The sequence below is a fragment of the Macaca fascicularis genome, chromosome 7, assembly GCF_037993035.2.
Source record: "Macaca fascicularis isolate 582-1 chromosome 7, T2T-MFA8v1.1".
NCBI lineage: Eukaryota > Metazoa > Chordata > Mammalia > Primates > Cercopithecidae > Macaca > Macaca fascicularis.
Genome location: NC_088381.1, coordinates 157,553,861 through 157,571,714, shown reverse-complemented (window position 1 = coordinate 157,571,714; position 17,854 = coordinate 157,553,861). Strand labels below are relative to the sequence as shown.

The 17,854-nt window shown below is 44.4% G+C and overlaps 1 protein-coding gene across 36 annotated transcripts in view; it reads left to right on the top strand.

The window, feature by feature from the left end:
• The window catches only part of FOXN3 (forkhead box N3), a 466,688-nt gene that overhangs the window by 37,837 nt on the left and 410,997 nt on the right, over window positions 1-17,854 (top strand). For 10 of the 36 annotated variants that reach the window (XM_073998046.1, XM_073998033.1, XM_073998028.1 and 7 more), the window contains exon 2: window positions 9,113-9,158. The exons of the other annotated variants lie outside the window; for them this stretch is intronic. The gene's annotated coding sequence lies outside the window, so the exon portion shown is untranslated. The remainder of the gene's footprint in view (window positions 1-9,112; window positions 9,159-17,854) is intronic. 36 annotated transcript variants of the gene reach the window in all.

Here is a 17,854-nt window from a genome sequence, read left to right as displayed (position 1 = left end):
GGATAAAAGTCAAGGATATGAGGAAGGCACATGCTAGGAACTGAGAATACAAAAATGGCTCAGTGTGAATGATGGGAGATTGCGAGGGGCTGCTGGGCTTCTCTGACTCTAGGAGAGGCAATCCCTGAGGTGGAAGAGACCCATGTCCACTGTCCTGTGGTATACCAGAATGTGCCAGACTCTGGGATACGGTGGCATGTGGATGCTGGAAGGACTTAACATCAAGCACCCTGGCCCTGGGAGCCACAGCCAAATACTCCTGTGGTTCCCCTTGGTTTGGAGGGAAAAGAGCAGGTACTGGGGAATAGTCGGATGACACGTATCATGCAGGTGAGCCAGGGAACTGAAAACCACATGCTTTTTTCCTATTCTCTCTCTCTTTCTCTCTCTCTCTCTTTTTTTTTTTATTCCAGACAGAGTTTTCCCCTTGTCGCCCAGGCTAGAGTGCAATGGCATGATCTTGGCTCACTGCAACCTCTGCCTCCTGGGTTCACGCGATTCTCCTGCCTCAGCCTCCTGAGTAGGTGAGATTACAGGCACACACCACTGTGGCCAGCACATTTTGAAATTTTTAGTAGAGATGGGGTTTCACTATGTTGCTAGGCTGGTCTCGAACTCCAGACCTCAGGTGATCCTCCGGCCCCAGCCTCCCAAAGCATTGGGATTATAGATGTGAGCCACCGCACCCAACTCAAAAAAAAAAAAAACCTGTTTTTGAGACAGGGTCTCACTCTGTCACCCAAGCTGGGGTACATTGGCATGATGATGGCTCACTGTAGCCTCGACCGTCCAGGCTCAAGTGATCCTTCCATTCCAGCCTCCCAAGTAACTGGGACTATAGGCACACACCACCACGAATGGCTAATTTTTTTTTTTTTTTTTTTGTAGAGATGAGGTCTAACTATGTTGCCCAGGCTGGTCTTGAACTCCTTGACTCAAGTAATCCTCCTACCTCGGCCTCCCAAAGTGCTGGGATTACAGGCATGAGCCACCACACCTGGCCATTTCCCCCTATTCTCTAGGTACCATGTAAGCCCCCAAGTGTCCCTCTGACTCCAGAAGGGGAATCGGTCCCTAAAAACATAATTGAAATTAAATTTCCATTGAGTGAGGCCTTGGGATCCAGATTTAATTTGATTTAGAAGAAATAAAGTAATGTCATGTCCCTTGCCCTCAACTTGCATCAATTATGGAGCAAATGTATTCTCACTAGAAATAAAAACAATCAGGTCAAGATCCTTAGGGAACATATATCTGAGGGAGAGCTGTCTCAATTCTGGAGGGGGATCAGGTGCTGGTACAAAGAATTACACAGATGGAGGTTGGGCAGAGGTGGGGGACCGTCTAGAAATCATCTATTTCCATCCTTTGCCTAACATTTTCCAGTAGGATGAGACTGTATCCCCTTAAAGGGTTTTGGGAAGGTGGAGTCCATATATGGCACTGTTATGTGGTCCTTAACTCTTGACTGTATTTATACAATTACCCAGCTTGACTGAGAGCCCTGGGTGGTGGTTTCCTTCGAGCGCAGAACAGGTTTTGGCTAAAACTACTCAGCATGGTACCTGGAAAACCATCCTCTGAGAGTTTACAGAACACTTTGTAATCTTGAAGGAAATTATTCCTGCTAACATGTCTGTAAGAAACTCATTTTGTTCATCCATTTTAGAGATGAGGTAATTGTGATTGGAGAGCTGAATACAAGTTCCTGGGCAACTTATTTCTGGACAATCTTAGGAGGAAAATTACTGCTCTTGACTGATTTTCTAGACTGCTAGAAATACCAGTCTGGTGTTTAGAAATTTGGGTTTTGGAGTCAAATGGATTCAGGTTCAAATTCTGGCTTTGCCTTCAATTACCTCTATAACTTTGCACTGAAACCTGGGAACCTCATTTTTTTCCTCTTCAGAATAGGAATAATCTATCTCATAAAGTTAGGGAAAATTGTAGAGGTATATATTTATTCCTTTATATATTTATTAAGTATTATTGGGTATGTACTCTTTAGCAGTGAGAGAGTCAGGGTTCCTTCTATGATTCAATTGAAGACACAAGGAAATAACAAACAGCTAAACAAAGAAATATACGAGATACTCTGGGGTGTGAGATAATCATGCAGGGTAAAAAAAATGACAAAGAATGGTAGGTGAACCATTTGGTAAGGGTGGCCAGATACGGGTTCTCTGCATAGAAGGGGCTAGCGTTGTACTTGCAAAGGTCCTGAGGTGGGAGTAGCTTGCATGTCTGAGGAACAGGAAGAAGGACCTGTGTGGCTGGAGGTTGGTGAGTTGTGGAATGGCTGGGACATGAAATGGCAGGGCCCCATCACTTCAGGGCTTATGGGCAAGAGAAATGTGGATTTTATTGCTGGTATATTGGGAAACTACTAGAGGATTTTATGCAAAGAAGTCACTGAATTGGATTTGTATTCTTAACAGAATATTTTGGCTGGGCACAGTGGCTCATGCCTGTAATCCTAGCACTTTGGGAGACTGAGGCAGGAGGATCACTTGAAGCCAGGAGTTTGAGACCAGCCTGGGCAATATAGTGAGACCCCGTCTCTACAAAAAAAAAAAAAAAAAACCAACCATAAATAAAATAAATTAGCCAGGTGTGATGGCATGTGCTTGTGGTCCAAGCTACTCTGGAGGCTGAGGTCGGAGGATCCCTTGAGCCCAGGAGTTTGAGGCTGCAGTGAGCCATGATCATGCCAGCGTATTTCATCCTGGGTGACAGAGCGAGACCTTGTCTTTAAAAAGAAAAAGAAAAAGAAAAAAAAAGCCCGGGCATGGTGGCTCATGCCTGTAATCCTGACACTTTGGGAGGCTGAGATGGGAGGATCACTTGAAGCCAAGAGTTTGAGACTGGCCTGAGCAACATAGTGAGACCTCGTCTCTATAAAAAAATTGTACAGATTTGACAGGTGTGTTGGCATGTGTCTGTAGTCACAGATACTCAGGTAGCTGAGGTGAGAGGGTCACTTAGGCCCAGCAGGTTGAGGCTGCAGTGAGCTGTGATTGTGCCACTGCACTCCTGCCTGGGCGAAGGAGCAACACCCTGTCTCAAACAAAACAAAACAAAAAAATCATGCTGGCTACTCTGTGGAGGATGGAATTAGAGAGACCATTTAAGAGGAGTGACGGTGTCTAAGAGAGAAGAAGGGGGCTTTGGCTAGAGTGAGGAAGTGGAATGGCAAAAAGAAGAGAGGTTCAGGATTGTGTTTAGAAGCAGAGGCAACAGGGCTTGCTGACGGATCAGAAGTGGAAGGTGAGAGAAAGGGAGGAATGGAGGATTATTTTAGAATTTTGGAAGGTGGTATCATTTCTTGAGATTGGAAAGACTTGGAGTGAACACATTTGGGGTGGGGAAGTGGAGAGCAAGAGTTCTGTGTTGCTCAGCCTAAGTTTGAGATGCCTGTTGCAGGTGTCGGTGGGGGGCAGCTGGCTGTACCCATCTGGAGCTTGGGGAAAGCCATGGAATTTGAGTCATCAGCACGTACGTGGTGTCTATTGCTAGAAGGTTGGGTAAGATCATCCAGAGAGAGGGGGCAGAAGAGACAGAAGAGCCTGGACAGAGTCCTGAGCACTAAAATGTCAAGATCAGATGAAAAAAAGATGAGCTAGCAAAAATCACTGAGAAGGAACTCTCACGAGAGCTGCTGAAAGAGAAGCGGGCATCTGGTGTTGCAAAAGCCACAGGGCTGGACACACTGTAGACATTCAAAGAGAGTTAGTTTCTTCTTTAATGGAAAAGTATCATTCATCCATTTTAGGTCTTTCAAAGGATATTATATTACCTTTCATCCCAGCATAAATTCAATTTGCCATGGCATTTTTTCCCTTTCATATGTCTTTCAAGGTTGAAATATAGAGCCCTGAAGAGCTGTGGGTTGGTCCCCTCTCTTCGAAAGCATACATTTACTAGGTTGCAAATCCACCAAGGGAAGATTTCTCTTTTTCCACTGGAAGTTCACATGATTTAATTTGCCTGAGTAACCTGCTGTCATAGGTTTTCATAGAGTCCTGACATCTAACAGAGTAATTAATGCTTTAGGCTTTTAGGAGCTGTTTCAGGTTTTTTATTAATCACCGTTGTGATTGCACGTGTGAATTATGAAGGAGTTATTTTGGTAGTTGAATTTCCTCCTCCGGAAAATTTCCATATTTGTTCATGATGAACTGATAGCCTGAAGAAAAAGAAGGAGAAAATGGAGAATTTTCCCTGGGTCCGAAGCAGGCACTCCACATTATCCAGGGTAAGAATGACTTCCTAGTGAACAGAAGGAGTGTGAGGTGTTTGAAACTGGTAGTTAAACGTTTTCTCTTTCCCTCCCTGAAACTTAATTAAAAGTTCCCCATGACTGCCCTGGGAATATATGAATTTTGTGAACTTTGTAAAGATGTGTGGCATCATTTCATCATGACATCATTCGCCATGAATTTGCAGGTCTTTGAGTCCTTTATGATTCCCGCCATTGGAGGAATCACTCCTAGGACCTTCCTGATTCGTCTACTGGTCTTTTGGGGGCTTTCCAAAAGACAGAGGTATCTAGGTAATCAGAAGGAAATAGAAACCTATCCTTATAATTTTATTTAGGGAAGACCTCATGGATTTTCAAAATTATGTGATTGTACTTGAGATCAGTGTATGAAAAAGGAATGCCATGAGTGGAGTCTAGTCCTTAGGATTCACTTCTGAAGTGTGAAAAAAAAAAAACACAATAGCTGTTATCTTGGAAACTCCGCCCTTCCAGGCATTCACGCACACCCTAGACATTTGCAGGCCCTCTGCATAGACTCTGCTGTGGCTACACGTGGGTCTTCCTTGCCTTTTTCCTTGGCATGTGGGTAAATGTAGGTTTCCCCTGTGTTTATGGGAAATTTTACTCCCAGCCTTTTACTGTGACAAGAGAAGACTGGCTGCTTTACTCAGCACAGGGCGCTTTTCAATGATTAGAGTGATTTTCTCTGATTCTACTATACTTAGGGAAGATTTTTGAGACTACAAATACAAGACAAAGTAGTTATGTATCAGCATACGGATGGAGGCAGCCACTCTGCTGGTATCCAATTCTTTGACTATTGAGTGAAAATAGCTGCTACTGTTCTAATTGCCATTTTTACTCTTCCTAAGTGGCCAGTTGGGAGAGAGGAAGGAGGGAGGGAAGGAGCTGGGTTGGGCGGGAGGAGGTCCATTTGCAAAGTCAACAGCGGAAGTGTTCGGGGAACAGAAGACATCTGATCCAAATTCTATACAGATAAGGGAAGGATTCGATACCCAGCAGATGGGCCACCCTTCTAATTCTGCAGTAGCTTGCCGTAACAGACTTCTAATCTGATGGTATTTTCATCTTAATTTACTTGCAACCTGTTTTGTTTTGTTTTGTTTTGGTAGATAACAGCATTTCTGACAAAGGTGATAAATTTGCTAAAGCCTAACATTCAGATTCCTTCCTCGTCGGAGTGTTATATAATTATATAGACATTTGGGTGCAAAGGTCCCAGTCTAACAAATTCCCTTCACAGGAGCACCGTTTGAGGGCCCATTCTCTCATTAATTTTATTTGACATTTATGTCAACATTACATTCCTAGCCTAAAAGGAGAAATCACATGAGTACGCAGGGGCGGATTTTAAAGTGGAGTATTTAGTTTGGCAGTGAAAAGCACCCGGCGAAGTCTGCGAAAGCAACGTTTTCTAAATTAGTTAATATAAAGTGGTCTAAATGCACTAAATTTATATAGTTCTACAATGTGCTAAATGCTAGAGCACGTGGCTGTTTTGATATTTCTAACATTTCCCCCCTGGGGCTCCCAGAATTGCCTCAGATGGGTGTCTCTGGAAATAAACTTGGGAGCCATCAGAGGTGTCAGGAACCGACTGAAAACACGTCACTTACGGTGTCAGCCATGGAATTTGCTTCTGTGAGACCTTGTGCCAAAATCAAAGACCTGATTCTTCTACTTAGCCCAACTTCAGAGCGGGGAGTTTATCGGTGGGGCATAGAAGCATCTGGTCCCCAGTTCTGCTGAGTGAAGAGTTTCACAAGTGCTGCGTGGAGGCCGGAGGGCAGTTGCCAGCCCCAGCCCAGCACTGGGAGCCGATCACATGGCCACAGCTTTGCCTAGTGCTTCCCAAAGTAGACAAAAGCGTGACCTGGGGTTATGAACCCTAAATAAGACACAGTTGTTAGAGACCATCGGTATCCTCTGATTTGGGACCTGAGTTGAATTTTGAATCAAGAGATGCCACGAGACAGGGAAAGAGCTTCCCCTAAGACGCCTCCAAGGACCCGAACGTGGCAGCTCCTTCTGCTTCCAAAATGCTGACTTGTACATACTTGGTGGTTTGTGTGCTGTGGAACTGTGCTGTGTGTTTGGCCTGTAACAATGAGTTGCAGACTGGGTTTTTGCTTTGCAGAGAATTCACCAGCATTGCAGAGGCCCTGCCTTTGGTAAAAGCAGAGAGTGGGCAGTTTGTCCGGGCCCCCTCGCTTGAGTTTATTATAGTGTTCATCCCTTCTCCCTATGATCCCCACCCCAGCCAGGGTTTACTGACCCAAAACGACCTCCCAGTTTCCTTTGTGCCGTCTCTATCATGAGTCTCAAGGGTCAACTGGTTGGTCACCAGCTGACCTGGGAGCCTACCCAGACGGCAAGGTCCTTCAAGGTCATCACTAGAGCGATCTTAACTATGATCTTCTAGAGTCAGTGTCTCTTGGAGTCCCCTTCGTGGACTGGCAGAAAGGTGGGTATTTTGTCAGGGAAAATAGAGGAGGAAGGACGATTGCAGTTTATGAAGGAGAAACTTTGAGTCTGAGTTAGCTTTCATCAGAGTCAGTATAGACAGCCTTGCTGTCAACACCTCACTTTGGCTTAGAGAACTTTGTGATTTTCTTTTTTTTTTTTGAGACGGAATTTCGCTGTTGTTGCCCAGGCTGGAGTGCAATGGCACGATCTCAGCTCACCGCAACCTCTGCCTCCGGAGTGCAAGTGATTCTCCTGCCTCAGCCTCCCGAGTAGCTGGGATTACAGGCATGCGCCACTACACCCGGCTAATTTTGTATTTTGTAGTAGAGACAGGGTTTCTCCATGTTGGTCAGGTTGGTCTCGAACTCTCAACCTCACGTAATCCGCCTGCCTCGGCCTCCCAAAGTGCTGTAATTATAGGCGTGAGCCACCACGCCCAGCCCAGAACTTTGTGATTTTCTTACCTGGTCTCATTGGCTTCAGCTTCCTGCTGGCCTTATTAGGTATGTTTGCATACAGATCAGCTGGTGGGGGTAGCAGTAGAGTGTTTTAGAGTTCCAGTACACCATTCCTCCCCTATAAAGGCACAACATACAGAAGAACTAGAAATTTATTATTATTTTTTTAAAGCTGTAAAGGCAATTCTGATTTTCATAGGAAAGAGATTTTAAGAGTTGGAGGAGCCTCAGAGGTCTTTTGCAGGTCTAGATAAGCTCAGAGGTTAAGAGCCAGGTCTCCTGACATTTGGCCCAGTCTCATTTTCTTGTTCCAGCCTCTGCCTGTAGGACGATCAGAGAAGCTTCCCATTGAGATTCCAGTATAGGGATGGAAAGTGGTAGGAAATCCTTCTGCTGAGAGCTGATAACAGTTATGTTCCAACACTATGGGAGGGACCGGCCCTTTGAGATGGTGGAGTGAAATCCTGGGGCTGTGGCTTGGCAGGGGGCAGAGCTGGGACTGGCACCAAGCTCCCTCAAGCTCTCAGTTCAGTGGTTCCCTCCCTGTTTCCTGGGTAGAAGATGATTGCAGGCACTCATTGGTTCTCTCTCTGCTCTCTCACTGCCAGCCACCAAGCATATCCCCGCCAGGCCGTTATCACTGCCCCGCCAGAAAAGACCAGAAACCTTATTCTGGAAGTGATACCATGGAACGAATGTGTCCTTATTAGACCATGTCTCTGTTTTTAACTTGGTTAAATAAACTACCATTCTCTTATAAAACACCCATTTTTCTAGAACCCTTGTTGCTGATGTTGGCTGCCCAGAGGTGGCACATTTCAGCCAGGAAGAGGTGGGGGTCTGCTTTGGAGCAGAGTGAATTATTGAGTAGGGGCTGAAGGGAGAGTGGCTCAGACCAACAGTGATTGCAAACAGAGGCCATGGAGATCATTCCCTTTGCCTCCTATCTCCGTAAAAAATGACTCCTCTTTGCTACTAAGGACCTTGCTTTATTTTTACTTTATTTTATTTTTGGAGATGGGGTCTTGCTCTGTTGCTCAGGTTGGAATGCAATGGCACAATCACAACTCACTGCAGCCTTGACCTCCCAGGCTCAAGGGATCCTCCTACCTTAGCCTCCTGAGTAGCTGGGACCACAGGTGCCCCCACACCAAGCCTGCTAGTTTTTTTATTAAAATAGAGACAGGGTCTCCCCATGTTGCTCAGGCTGGTCTTGAACTTATGGGCTTCCTAAAGTGCTGGGATCATGCACCTGGTCATGACCTTGCTTTAATCCTCTTGTGGCCTTTAGGCACAGCATGCACATTCTGATGGGGTCCTTAATTGTTGTCCCCAGTACTTGTATATGTGTTATCTGGCATGTTGCTTCACCTGGGAATGAAGGGGCTCAGGTATTGTCTACGTGCAAACTTTCTTCTCCAGTGCAGTTTAGAAACTGCTGTTGGACTAGCTCCGTGGATGGAAGGCCATTCGCTTCCTTAACAGGATTTGGAAAGCAAAAAGCATGCTAGTCTCCTAAGTGCAGCTTTATTGGCGTTTGGCTTCTTGCAATATATTTTTAATATACCATGTATGCTGTATCTGAGTAAATCAGTAGGTATGTTTTGAAATTAAATATTTGCTAAGGGCTAGGCTCTTCTCATGTTAAATTATTGATAACAAACTTCACAGACACTGTATAAGACTTGATGATATATGATTTTTGAGTGACCTGCCATTTATTAGACTTTATCTTCCCATGAAATCTATTTCCAATTCAGACCATATCTGCTTCGGGATTGCTTGCCAGAAATCTATTCCCAAGATTCTCCTTATTTCAGTGAAATATCTCTGGCTCAGCACCTTTCCCAGGGCGGCTGATCTAATCGGGGCTGGATCACTTATCGCTTCTCATTTCCTTTGGCAGGACTGTCAAACTAGGAGTGCATCTTGGGGACACTCAGAAGCACTAGGTAACGCACCCCCTTCTCCCTTTTCCTGCCATGGCAGAAGGTAGGGAGAGGTGAACTCCCCAAACCAGAGCCCTGCTCCAGGGTCTAAGCAGAAACAGGACCACCTTTGTGGTTAGGCTGACAGAAGTTGTCTCCCTGTCTCCCTCTCTGCCAGGAGCTGTCACAGAAGCGCCACATGGAACCCTGTTTGATGACCCCGAGCAATTAGAACTCATTTGCATGGCATGGAAGGCCAAGGGGGGGGCCCCGAGGCTTTTTCAGCTCCCCCTTCTTCCCTGACTTCTCTGTAGACAGGTGCATACTTCTGGCTATGGCAAGGGCCAGCTGGCAGGAGGACTCTCACTTGTCATCACAGAAATAAAATGTGTCACCTCTGTGTTCCCAGCCTCTGTTCCTTCATGTTTAACCAGCACTCTGCATCTTTATAAACATGTCAGGGTTCTATTTTTATTTCCTAATTAATTCAGAAAAGGAGCAGAAGACGTTGCTAGTGATAGGAAAGGGGACGATCACAAAGGTAGGACGAAGGGTGGCTTTTATTTTTCAATTGAATGAGGCCATTGAATGAATATGTGGCATCCAGCAATTAGAAAAATTACTTAGGGCCAGCCAGTGCCTGGGTGATTCTTGGGCTGCCTTGAAACTGTTCAGAATTTATTTATATGAGCATGTCTAAACTTATGAACTTCAGTGGCCAGCTTTTCTTATACTGATAGACAGTGAGACTTCATTTTCCCAAACACAAAGGAGAATACAAATTTCCACATATATTAATTTTTTAATTATTTGAAATGTGGTGTTTTAGCACAACTTCTAAAGTTATATTCTCTGAGTACATTAAACCTAATTTAACCTTTGACTTGATTTAAAATCATCTTTATAAACATCTAGAACTGTATGATCTGTATACTTTAGTGATTCCAGAATCTTAACAATCTCAAGGGTGTAGTCTTTTAATTAAATGAGCTTTTCCTCCAGTCCATTGTTGCCGAAAGGCTAAAATAATAGACATGGAGTCATGGAAAGAGTTCTCAACTTGGAATCAAAACTCTACTTCTCATTTAAGTTTAATCATTAATTCACTGTGTGACCTTTAGCAAGTCTCTGAACAACTCTGAGCATATATTTCTTCATCTATAAAATTGAAGAATTGGACCAGAAGATTCCTAAGGTTGTTGACATTTCTAAAACTCTATAATTTTATGATCAAGGACCATGCTACTCAGTAATACCAGGTATCTGAAGGGCTTTTGAGGTGTTTCTTAATGATATGGCTCCAAACTACCATCATTGTGTTGGCTTTGAAGCTTTCCTATATTTTATGGGTAGGAAGACTATAGCCTGCAGGCCAAATGGGGCTTACCGTCTTTTTTTTGTAAATAAAGTTTTGTTGACACAGAGCCACACTCTTTTGTTTAGGTACTGTGTGTGGCTGCTTTTGAGCTACGGTAGTGGAGTTGAGTAGTTGCAACAGAGGTGGTGCGGTACGTCATGTCTAAAATATTTACTTTCTGATCTTTCTATAAAAAGTTCACCAACTTTTATTCTTTTCTCATTCTCCGTCTGTCACTTTTCTCTTCTTTTTTTTTTTTTGTGAGACAGAGTCTTGCTCTCCTGCCTAGGCTGGAGTGCAGTGGCACAATCTCGGCTCACTGCAACCTCCACCTCCCAGGTTCAAGCAATTCTCCTGCCTCAGCCTCCTCAGTAACTGAGACTGCAGTTGCCTGCCACCACGCGTGGCTAATTTTTGTATTTTTAGTAGAGGTGGGATTTCACCATGTTGGCTAGGTTGGTCTCAAACTCCTGACCTCAAATGATCCACCCACCTTGGCTTCCCAAAGTGCTGGGATTACAGGTATGAGCCACGGTGCCGGGAGGCTGTCACCTTTCATTGCAATCACTCTCTCTCCCTCCAGGAATTTGTTTTCATTTACTACCTCTACCTGTCTAGGGGTTAAGAAGCCAGACTGCACACCTGATTAGAATTAGCTTCAAAGTAAGAGTCTGTAGGTTTTAAACAAAAGTTTGAGGGGGCAGTCTTTGAGTGCAGTGCTGAGTGCATGGGCTTTTAGCTACTTAGCGCTCCTTTCTTATTTAAATGTCTGGGTCATTCTGGATAGTTATAGTTGAAATTTCAACACAGTTTGAAATGTCTAGAAATGGTTACTTTTATTTTGCTGACAGTGGTTATGGATTTGCTGTAAAATCCCCTTCCTACACGTGGCATCGCTACTGTGGTTAGTCTGAAGGCAAGGGTAGACAACTGAACTTGAGGTCCAAAGACTTGGGTTTAGATCAGGGGTGTCCAATCTTTTGGCTTCCCTGAGCCACGTTTGAAGAAGAATTGTCTTGGGCTACACATAAAATATGCTAACAGTAATGACAGCTAATGAACTAAAAAAAAAAAAAAAAAAAAAAAAAAATCTCATAATGTTTCAAGAAAGTTTACAAATTGTTGTTGGGCTGCATTCAAAGCCATGCTGAGCTGCATGCCATTGGCAGGCAGTGGGTTGAACAAGCTTGGTTTTAGATCCTACTCAGCTACCCCATGGCTTTATGGCTTTAGCAATCCAATCCCTTCGTCTTCCCCTGTTTTTTCATCTGTAAAATGGGAGAGCTTCTTAATGCATCATGGGGTTTGCTGCAAGGGACACCACATGTTCAGCTCCATCCTTCAACTGCCCTCCACACTGCTTGGGTGGAGCAGCTGTGAAACTGATATGCCAAATTATAGAATCTGAAATGGGCCACAAGCAATGGTGTGCAAGATTACCATGCCTTAAAAATTACCAAGTGTACCAGCCGAGCGCAGTGGCTCATGCCTGTAATCCTAGCACCTTGGGAGGCTGATGCAGGCGGATCACGAGGTCAGGAGATCGAGACCATCCTGGTTAATATGTTGAAACCCTGTCTCTACTAAAAATACAAAAAATTAGCTAGGTGTGGTGGCATGCACCTGTAGTCCCAGCTACTCAAGAGCCTGAGGCAGGAGAATCGCTTGAACCCAGGAGGCGGAGATTGCAGTGAGCCGAGATTGCACCACTGGACTCCAGCCTGAGGGACAGAGCAAGACTCTGTCTCAAAAAAAAAAAAAAAAAAAAAAAAAATTACCAAGTGACTCCACTTGTTTCCTCCCTTCCCCATGGCTGGGTGAGTAAGTAAGCCTTGCTGGAGCTCTGCACTGGACTCAGTTCTGGAGAAAGTTAAATTGAGTTTCCTTTTAGGCCCTTGTTCCTTGTGGATAGCTCCCTGGGTGGTAAGAGGAGTCAGGGTGATGGGTCCTCATCAGGTATTGATGATGGTGCCCTTTGGCAGGCACGGATCTGAGGCCATAGATGTATAGATGCTGTTTAGATAACTCCTCTCACTCTGGTCTGTAAGTCCCTTAAAGGCAGCAGCTAGTTTTTCATTTTAGCTGTCATTCTCCATTGCCCAGAGCAACGTCTGGCCTCAACAAATAGATGTTGGATTGATTTGTCATGATCAAGATTTTCTGGTGGCATGAAAGTGTCTTTGAGGTTGACTCTCTATATCAGTGGTGTGTCTAGGTAGACCTCTAAAGTAGCCATACATTTTAAGTTGGTTCAGTATACAGTGGTCAGTGTGAACGCACAGCCACCTCGTGGAGGAAGCAGCGTTTCCTTTAGGAGATGGAAATAGAAGGCAGGCCACAGCTGCAGCTCAGCAGAGCTGGGCTGAGATCTTCCTGGGAGGACTTGTTATAGCCCACTGCTCACCCAGGGTCACCATGGCTTTCCGCTACCTACATATTAAATACTTTCCCTGACTCTTAGATGGACACACACCCTTACCCTCCATGCATTTTGCCCTTCTGCTGTCAGTGGATAATCTGGGTAGGATAGTGGAAATGGCACCTTTTAAACATAATCATTACTCAACTTGAAGTTTATTTAAGAAAGGGCCAAACCATCCATGATCCAAACCATGTGGAAATACATATAGGAGCTTCCGCCTGTGACATAGACTTTTTTGGGAAGTAAATAAGCATTTTATTTATTCATTGTGAAAAATAACTGAATTTCTCATTTGTGCCAAACATTATGCTAGTTGTTGGCAGTAAGAAGGCCAGAGGGGGCCCTTGCCAGCAAGGAATTTCTGTATAATTAGCAAGTAAACAGACAAGTGGAACAATTGCAAATTGTGATAAGAAGCAATAAAGGACACAAATGTTAGGGGCCAGCCCTGAGGAGCTGACATTTACAAAGGGTCCTAAAATTCCCGAAGGAGTTCATTGTGCACATGGTGGAAAGGGCTTCCCTGCTGAGGGCAGAGCACGTGCAAAGACCCTGGGGCTGGTGGAGGGAGCGACTGTGAGGCAGAGTGTGGCATGGATGTGCGGGGAGGTGGTCAGGGGCAGGGAGGAGGTTAGGTTTATTCTAGCTCTCATGGGAAACCATTGGCCAGTTTCAAGCATGAGAGTGGCATGGTCAGGTTTCTATTCAGAGCATCCCTTCTGCTGTTTCATGCAGAATGGTTCACAGGTGGGCAGCAGTGCAGTCACAGAGACCAGGTGAGTGAAGTCCCCGGACTAAAGTGAAGTACAGAAGTGGTGACAATGTAGAGAACTTTCTAGTGGATTAGAACGGAAGAGGGGAGGGCAACAAAGGTCCTCAGATGCTGACATTTAGGAGGTAACAATTACTAAGATGGGAGGAATTTGGGGGGCAGCGAGAGGATAGGTTTTGGGGGAGGATAGGTTTTGAGGAGAAGTCTCAAGTTCTCTTTGAAATCAACGAGATTTGTTTGGTGGCACAAAACACCTTTGAAGCTGATAACCTTCCTTGTCCTTGTAACCTTGTAACCTTCCTTGTCCTTGCCACGCATTAATTGTATCATGTGCCAATAAATAAGCTTCCCTTAGTACCACTTTGTACCTAGTACAGTCTTGCCTTAGTGCCACTTTGTACCTAGTACAGACCCTTGGTACCACTTTGTACCTAGTACAGTCTTCCCTTAGTACCACTTTGTACCTAGTACAGTCTTCCCTTAGTACCACTTTGTACCTAGTACAATATTCCCTTAATGCCACTTTGTACCTAGTACAGTCTTCCCTTAGTACCACTTTGTACCTAGTACAGTCTTCCCTTAGTACCACTTTGTACCTAGTACAGTATTCCCTTACTACCACTTTGTACCTAGTACAGTCTTCCCTTAGTACCACTTTGTACCTAGTACACTCTTACCTTAGTACCACTTTGTACCTAGTACAATATTCCCTTAATACACTTTGTACCTAGTACAGTCTTGCCTTAGTACCACTTTGTACCTAGTACAATATTCCCTTAGTACACCACTTTGTACCTAGTACAATCTTCCCTTAGTACCACTTTGTACCTAGTACAATCTTCCCTTAGTACCACTTTGTACCTAGTACAGTCTTGCCTTAGTACCACTTTGTACCTAGTACAATATTCCCTTAGTACACCACTTTGTACCTAGTACAATCTTCCCTTAGTACCACTTTGTACCTAGTACAGTCTTGCCTTAGTACCACTTTGTACCTAGTATAATATTCCCTTAGTACACCACTTTGTACCTAGTACAATCTTCTCTTAGTACCACTTTGTACCTAGTACAGTCTTGCCTTAGTACCACTTTGTACCTAGTATAATATTCCCTTAGTACACCACTTGTACCTTGTACAGTCTTCCCTTAATATCGCTTTGTACCTTGTACAGTCTTGCCTTAGTACCACTTTGTACCTAGGTTTATACGCCATCTTACCCTCAGGAGTGAGCACAATTATCTGCTTGCAGTAGATGCTCGAGAAAGAATTGTTGCTGACTTGTCTGCACCAAACATTTCCAGCTTATTCAGAGCTCAACTCTAAAGCAAGGAAAAAGGAACTGGTTAAACGAGAAGAGAGGCAGATGAAGGGTTGGGGGTTTTGTGGTGTTGATGATGAAATAGCTATTTTTCCAAAAAGAGATTTTAGCTGAATGATGAGGAAAAAATGAAAGAGTAACTAGTTTTTGGGAATGCACCTAGATGTCTGGTCCTTGTGCCACCATTATTGCCATATACTTGTAACCTTGGGTCAGTTGCCTAGAGGTCACACATCGACACCTGTCATTTTTTTTCTTTTCCATTTTTCCTCCTTTTCTCCTCCCCACTCTCTTATTCCCACCTTAGAGGAAAAAAGGGAGGAGGAGGAGGAAGAGGGGAGGAGAAGGAGAGGGTAGGGGAAGGAGGGTGAGGAAGAGGAGGAGGGGGTGGAAGTAAGAGGAGGTAGAGGAGGAGGAGGAGAAGGAAGGGAGTAGGGGATGGGGAGGTGGAGAAGAAAGAAGATGGAGTGGGAGGAGGAGGAGGACGTGGGAAGAGGAGGAGAGGGTAGGGGTAGGAGGAAGAGGACGAGGAGGAGGGAATGGTAAAGCCACAGGCTTCACCCAGGTGTCCTAGGGGCAGGAGAATATGTAGCTGCTATGACACACAAACGTGAATGAGTCTAGAATAATCTCATTTCCCGAAAACCAACACAATGAACATAATTTTCACTTCCCAGTTTCCGTGTCCTGGAAGATTGAAGCCAGTGATGGCAGTACCACTTATTAACCTAAAGTGCATTTCTGTGATATGTCCCATGTCCTGAGCTAGTAATTTTTGACAAAGCACAATAATGAAGCCAACATCTTGTGATTTTAAAAGCTAAGCACTTGCTGCATTTTTTAAAAAAAAAAATTAAGTTATTTCTTCCCTGTAGGAAAGTAAAGAAATCCATGATAAAATAATAATTAAATGCTGACAATGCTAAATTTCTACCCAGTGTGAGCTGGCAGCAGTTTTATACCAAAACATTAGGTCATTTGAAGAAAAAAAAAATCTGATTAAATACCTCTGTAGGCTTTTCTGATTAGCCATTCTTAAAAGAGTCAGTGACAGTAATGAAAGGGTGTCATTTGACAGCCACAATTTACTTTTGAAAAAAAGGTAAAATAGTACAGTGTGTATGGGTGAGGTTTTTACAGGAATTTCTTGTTGGTCTTTACTCATGGGATTTGTTTTACTAATCATCAGTTTCTAGCGGTTCCAAGGAGTCCACCGGCCAGGAATTATGTGAGGTGAAAAGTAAGTGATATTCTGGGGCAAGGGACACAGGGACAGCTTAACTGCCAGGCTTTCTTTTCTTTCTTTTACCCCTTCTCCACACAGCAGGTTTTATATTTCCGGGGCGAAATGACCTTGACACGAGCAGGTTAGAGAAATAAAACGTAGTCGCAGAGATTCTCCTTGCATCCCTCGTATTAATTTTCTGCATTTGGCAGCTCCCAGCGTCTCTTTGGATTAAGTTGCTAAGGCATGAGGGCTGCAGGCCAGATTTGACGTGAAGATGGAATGATTATGTGGCATATGGTAAATGCAACCACCACCACTAATTACTCTTTCTTTCCACTTTCTCTTTGACTTCTACTTGTGAGCATAGGGTTCTGGAGTTTGAAAGTGGTTTCCTTTTTTCCATCTCTCCTTCCGTAGATATGAGACCAAATGCCTATTTTGGCTATGATGTGATAGAATCCTAAAGTTTTAAAGCTAAAAATGGCCTTAGGCCTCATCCAGCCCAAACACTTCATGTCAAAGATGAGGACGGCGGGCCCAGAGAGCTTCACCTGGGCAGGGGTTGCAGAAGGGAGCCTGGAACTCGAGCACATCTCCCACGTCCTGGGTGAGCCTGTGTTTTTCCTTTTCTGTCCTACCTCTTAAAAGTGGGCATGAAGCCAGTGGATTCGTTTTTCTGGGTTGCCATAACAAAAGTACCACAAACTGGGTGGGAAAGCAACAGAAACTTATTCCCTCACAAGTTCTGGAAGCAGGAAGTCAAAATCAAGGTGTTGGCAGAGCTGTGTAGCCGGAAGCCTCCAGGAGGGGATCTGTTCCATGCCTTTCTCTTGGCTTCTGGGGTTGCTGGCAATTCTGGGCGTTTCTTGGCTTGTGGTAGCACAACCCCAGTCTCTGCTTCCATCATCATGGGGTGTTCTCCTTGTGTCTCTCTGTTGATCTCTCTTCTCCTTTTTTTTTTTTTTTTTTTTTGAGATGAGCTCTCCTTCTGTCACCCAGGCTGGAGTGCAGTGGTGCGATCTTGGCTCATTGCAACGTCCGCCTCCTGGGTTCAAGCAATCCTTCTGCCTCAGCCTCTCAAGTAGCTGGGATTACTGGCGTGCACCATCACACCCAGCTAATTGTGTGTTTTTAGTAGAGACGGGGTCTTGTCATGATGGCCAGGCTGGTCTCGAACTTCTCACCTCAGGTGATCCACCCGTCAAGGCCTCCTAAAGTATTGGGATTACAGGCGTGAGCCGCCGCCATCTTCTTTTCTTATAAGGACATCATAATATTGGATTTAGGCCCACTTTATTCCAGGATGACCTCATCTTAACTAATTGCAGCTGCAAGATCCTGTTTCCAAAATAAGGTCACATTCTGAGGTTCCAAGAGTTAAGACTTCCAGCAGATCTTTTTAGGGGAACACAATTCAGTGCATACCAGGTGAGGCTGGGTAAGGTTTTTCCATGGAGGGTTTTTGGAGACTTTAAACTGCAGTGAATCATTACCACCTTCAACCGTACTTTCAGAGCTTGCTGTGTCTTTATGCTTTTCCCATCAAGTGAGGAACCTGAGTCCCGTCCATGTATTATTAATGACGATGATATGTAGCTTTCACTTTTAGCACACAAGGAGAG